The sequence below is a fragment of the Equus asinus genome, chromosome X (assembly GCF_041296235.1).
Source record: "Equus asinus isolate D_3611 breed Donkey chromosome X, EquAss-T2T_v2, whole genome shotgun sequence".
Taxonomy (NCBI): Eukaryota; Metazoa; Chordata; class Mammalia; order Perissodactyla; family Equidae; genus Equus; species Equus asinus.
In genome coordinates this window covers 11473110-11479333 of record NC_091820.1, presented here as the reverse complement: position 1 = coordinate 11479333, position 6224 = coordinate 11473110, and positions in this window count along the sequence as shown.

The following is a 6224-nucleotide window of genomic DNA, read 5'->3' as shown; positions in this document are numbered from 1 at the left end:
AGTTGAATTGTGCAAGCATAAATTGTGTTGAATGTTTACAGAAGTTTTCAGAGTTTCTCAAGTTTAGCCTAGTTGACATTTTGGACTAGATAATTCTTTGTTGTGGGGGGCTGTTCTGTGCATTGTTGGATGTTTAGCAGCATCTCTGGCCTCAATCCACTAGATGCCAATAGTATCTCCACCCCCAAGTAGTGACACATAAAAATGTCTCCGGATACTGCAAATGTTCCCTGAGGTGCCAAATCACCCCAGGTTGAAAACTGCTGGGTTAAGTATTATCCAAATACTGTTTTCGAAATGACTGTTGGACACATTTGAACTCTTCCTTAAATTTGCCCAATTAGAAGGTAGGCTATTTATAAATAGGTTCTGAGCTTCACGCCAGCCCAAGAGGAAGACTTCTGGATACGTTATCCTGTGGTTTCCATCATGGCTGAAGCTGTGAGTGAACACTGGGGTGAAAGGTTAGAGGTGTTTGTTGAATTTTAGAAAATCTTCCACTGGTCTCTAATGAGGGTGAAAAAGTTTAAAAGATTGTGTGTGTGTGGGTGTGTATGTGTGTGAGAGAGAGAGAGACAAAGAGAGAGAGTGAGAAAGAGAAATAAGGTCTCAAGATCTATTTTTTAAAGAGCTTGGAAAAGTCTCAGAATTCAATATATTTTATGCATGTGACAGAGCATTTAAAAATAAATATTCATTGAATGAAATATTCATTAAAATCAAGTTTGGTTTTTCTATTTACCTTTAGATATTAGAATAGGGATTGAGACATACTGTGGATTACCAGAATGAAGGGCTGCTGGCTGAGGTCACATGTGCTTGTGTTCCAGAACATGTAGGAAGGGCCAAATAAAACTTGTGACCATAAACAAACGATAAAGGAAATTGAGAGGATGGTTTTAGAAATGACTTTCATTTAAAGAATTACTGGGATATGAAATGAGGAACTAGGCTCCCTAGAGAAACAGCTGAAGTCACCGAGCATCAAGTAATTTGAAATAGGGAGAGATGACTCATAGCATGTCTTAGGAGAGTTTGTCTAGCCCTGAAATACTGATGGGAAGATTAGTCCAGAGAAATTAATGAGATAAATATACACGTTGCCAAATTATCAAACACACCTAGAGATGAAAATGGAGAATACAAATAACTCATTCTTTAAAAACGAGTGGAACACCCATGTGCAAATAACTCTGCAAGGTGATGACATGGAATCATACTCTTATGGCTGAAAGGAACCCATAGTGGTTAAGGATGTGAGCTCGGAAAACAGACTGCCTGGGGTTGAATCTCAGCTCCACCACTTCTTAGATGTATAGCCTTGAGCTCGATACTTACCTTCTCTGTGCTGCAGTGTCCTCATTTATGAAATGGGAAGAATAATAGCAGTACCTACCTTATAGGGCTGTCATGTGGATTAAATAAGTGAAAACATGCAGTTAGAACGATTTGTTCTATTTAGAAAATGTTAGCTTTAATTCTACGTAGGAAAGGTTAGCTATTATTATTAATCAAGGCTCAAGGGGACTATGGCTTGCCCACAGTCATAGATCTAGCAGGTACAGTTAGGCCTTGGACTCTCAGTTCACATCATTTTCTTTTATGTCAAGCTGTGCTCTTCCATGCAATGTATCTGTGTATGTGTGTGTAGATTGGGGAAGGTAAGACATGGACATGGAAGCAATAATAGCAAAACACAAAAGTTTATTATTTATATCACTTTTAGAGCACTATCATTTGAGTCTCAAAACAACTTTATGGGGGCCGGCCCCATGGCTGAGTGGTTAAGTTTGCACGCTCCTCTTCAGGGGCCCAGGGTTTCACTGGTTTGGATCCTGGGTGTGGACATGGCACCACTCATCAGGCCACGTTGAGGTGGCATCCCACATGCCACAACTAGAAGGACCCACAACTAAAATATACAACTATATACCAGGGGGCTTTGGGTAGAAAAAGCAGAAAAAAAAAGATTGGCAACAGGTGTTAGCTCAGGCTCCAATCTTTAAAAAAAACAAAACAACTTTATGTTATAAAGTAAAAAAATCTCCATGTTATAGATATACAATAGAAAAGCAATTTGCCTAAGATGTCAGAGCTGATAAGTAGAAGGATTAGAATTCAAATCCAGGAATTCTGACTCCTTTTCTGTGCCTCTCTCTTTGCAATCCACTCCCCACCTATGGCTAAAGCTGAATACAGAAGGAATGACAGTAGAAGCGTAAGTGGGCTTCCGGGAAGCACAGTGGAAGGAGGCCTCATGTCCCACAGGCAAGGGCCAGCAGGGAGGGTTTGTTGGAAGAGAGGACATCAGTCTAAGTCCTTTCTATTCCTCCTCCAAAGAACTTTGGAATCCATTCATTTAATTCCAACACCCACTTCCACATCCTTCATCATCTCTTACCTGAACTACTCTCTTCTGACTGGTCAATCCATGCTTTACATGCAGCCGTAATGATTAGTCTGAGAAACAATTCTGATCATGTCTCTCCCATCCCCACCTCCACCCTCATCCCTTCAGGGACTCTTCATCCACCCCAGAATCAAGCCAACCTCCTCCATGGCAATTACGATCCTTCAGTTCTGGCCTGTGCTGCTTTATCAAGCCACTCTCCTATGCTCTCTCCATGCTGAAATATATTTCAACCAAAACATGCTTTACATCATATGTTATCAGGAAAATGCAAATTAAAACTGCAATGCGATACCACTACACACCTATCAGAATGGCCAAAATCCAGAAGACTGACAACGCCAAAAGACAGTGAGGATGTGGAGCAACAGGAACTCTCATTTATCGCTGGTGGGAATGCAAAATAGCACAGCCACCTTGGAAGACAGTTTGGCAGTTTCTTACAAAAGTAAACATACTCTTACCATATGACTCAGCAATTGCACTTCTTGGTATTTACCCAAAGGAGTTGAAAACTTATACCCACACAAAAATCTTTACATGGATGTTTATAACAGCTTTACTTGTTACCAAAATTTGGAAGCACCCAAGATGTCCTTCGGTAAGTAAATGGATAAACTGTGGTACATCCAGACAATGGAATATTATTCAGTGTTAAAAAGAAAGGAGCTATCCAGCTGTGAAAAGACATGGAGGAAACTTAAATGCATATTACTAAGTGAAAGAAACCAATCTAAAAAGGTTACATACTGTATGATTCCAATTATATGATGTTCTGGAGGAAGCAAATCTATGGAAACAGTAAAAGATCAGTGGTTGCCCTGGTTTGGGGCAGGGGAGGGAGGGATGAATAGGCAGAGCTCAGAGGATTGTTAGGGCAGTGCAACTACTCTGTGTGATACTATAATGATGGATGCATGTCATTACACAATTGTCCAAACCCATCGAATGTACAACACCAAGACTGAACCCTAATGTAAACTACAGATTTGGGTGATTATGGTGTGTTAATATAGGCTTATCAATTGTAACAAATGTACCACTCTGGTGGAGGATGTTAATAATGTGGGAGACTATACATGTGTGAGGGCAAGGGGTATATGGGAAATCTCTGTGCCTTCCTCTCAATTTTTCTGTCAACTTAAAACTGCTCTAAAAAAATTCTGTTAAAAATTCCAATATAAGTTGTAGCAACTTATATGATAAAAGTAAAATAATACATAATAAAAATATCTGTATATTTTAACCTTCTTTAGTGCATCGTGGTCTCTTTTCTCTGTGCCCCTCTACGTGGAACCTTCTTGCAGCATTCAACACATTGTATTTTAATTGTCCCTGTGGACTTTGAAAAGTGAGTAGTTTCATCAGGCAATGAAATTTGGGTAGAAGACCTTGGCAAAATCAGACATTATTAATATTTAACATGCATTAAGCGTTATTGCTCTGGGTGAAGGCTATAAATTGGCCTTGTGAGAGTTATAGTTTCTGCCAGTGGAATATATTTAAATACTAACCTTGGAGTCATTTCAGAAAGGCTCCTTAACCCTGTATGACTTGGAAAACCAAAAAGCTCTCCACAGAGATGTCTGCTCTCCCAACTTCTTCACCCCCTCCCCAACATAAGGGCCTCTCTGATTTTCAGAGAAGGTACATCTGGGAGTATTTGCAGTCTGAGCTCCTATCCCCTGGCAAGTCTGTGCATGCAACCAAACAATATGGAATCTATGCCTTTCCATGGCCTTTCTTTCCTCATTTCTCAAAAGTGGAAATGAAGAGGAGCTGGAGTTGTTGGCTTCATCTGTAAGCCAAGGCCTGTGACCTCCTCCCAGCCCTCTTCTTCCAGTTCTCAATTCCTTCTAGGCATGCTCAAGGGTGCTCACGATGTCTCCTCTTGCCCCTCTAACTGGGGCCCTGCCTCTTCTACTCCCCAGGGTTAATTTCTATCTTCATGATCAATAGGAATGGCAATAGAGTTCATGAGCGGTGCATGTAATTACATTGGCCATGGCTTATCTGGACACAGCTTACAATCATAAAATATTAAATCAGTTTGATCAAGAAAAGAAATATTTTTCTGGGAGACTCAATATAAGTCTTTCAGATCTACTCAAGTGTGGAAGGAAATAAACTGAGAGAAAGTCAGAATTCTAATTGCAAGTGTCCTGACTTTCAGGGCAATTTAATAATATAAACCAAACTGAGGTTTGGGGCTTTCTTAAAAGAAAAACTGTGGCGAGTATAGAAATGTCCTATAATTATATGGAAATTGTTGTTCAAATCATAATTATTTTCTCAGTTAATTTTCAGGTTCATGGTGAAATCTGAAAGAACCTATTTAAGTACACTATACGTTACAAGTGATTATGGTTTCTTTTTAATATAAAATGAGAGTAGATTAAAATGGAAAAAAGCTTTTACTCCAATTTGTATATATGACATGAGATAATGTTCACCTATAAATAACCTAGTAAACATAAGCAGAAGTCTTATTTCCAAGAATATTATAACTAAAAACATCTCCATTCATGTTCTCAAATATAAAATTATCTAGAACATAAACTTCATATTTGTTTAATTTTTTGTTGCCCTTATACCTTTTTTTTGGCAGGTTATCTCATTTTGCTAAGATTTGAAGTCTTAAGTGTATTTGTCTAATTACCTATATGACTCTACCTTCCAGATAATAGGGAATCTTTCTTTCCCATCTTTGTATGGGAACCTTCAGTTAGTATCATAGGAGAGTGATTCAGAGTATAAAGTTCTAGATCAGTGGTTCTCAACCAGGGGTGGCTTTTCCCCCAGGGGATATATGTAATGTCTAAAGACATTTTTGGTTGTCACAACTGGAGAGGGGGGTGCTACTGGCTCTAGTGGGTAGAGATCAGATGCTAAACATCCTACAGTGCACAGGGCAGCCCCCCACAATGAAGAGTTATCCAGCCCAAAACGTCACTAGTGCCAAGGTGGAGAAACTGAGCTGGAATCATACTGATCGGCTTTTCACATGCCAAAAATGAAGATTACATCACTTCCTCACACTACATATGATCCAGGTGCATAGAAGACTTAAATGTAGAAAATAAAACTTCAGAGCTACTGGAAGAAAATACAACTTCATGGGAGGCCAGCCCAGTGGCATAATGGTTAAGTTCGTGCACTCTGCTTCAGCAGCCCAGGGTTCGTGAGTTTGGATCCCGGGCACCGAACTACGTATCACTCATCAAGCCATGCTATGGTGGTGTCCCACATACAAAATAGAGGAAGATTGGCACAGATGTTAGCTCAATGACAATCTTCCTTAAACAAAAAGAGGAAGATTGGCAAGAGATGTTAGCTTAGGGTCAATCTTCCTCACACACAAAAAAGAAGAAAATATGACTTCATGGTATGTAGAAAATGGGAGAGAAGAGAGAGCCCCAACAAAGACTCCTACAGAAATGCCAACTTGATATGAGATTGAGGGAGAATTAAAAATTATATGGAAAGGAGAGATTATATATAACGATTATTCTTCCATTTTACAAAGAAGAAAATTGAGGCCTAGAGAACTTAAGTAACTTATTCCTGCTCAACAGATTATAGGTAATAGAGTGAAGTTTTGAACCAAGACATCATGATTATGCCTTGGTGTTGGGAAAGATTTCTTAAACAAGATACAAAAACCAGAAGGAAAACTTGGATAAATTTGACCACATTAAAATCTAAAACTTCCATATGTAAAAATACCCCTTAACCAAAGTTAAGAGACAAATAACAGACTGAAAAAGACATTTGTAACATATATGTAATAGACAAAAAATTAATATCAATAATG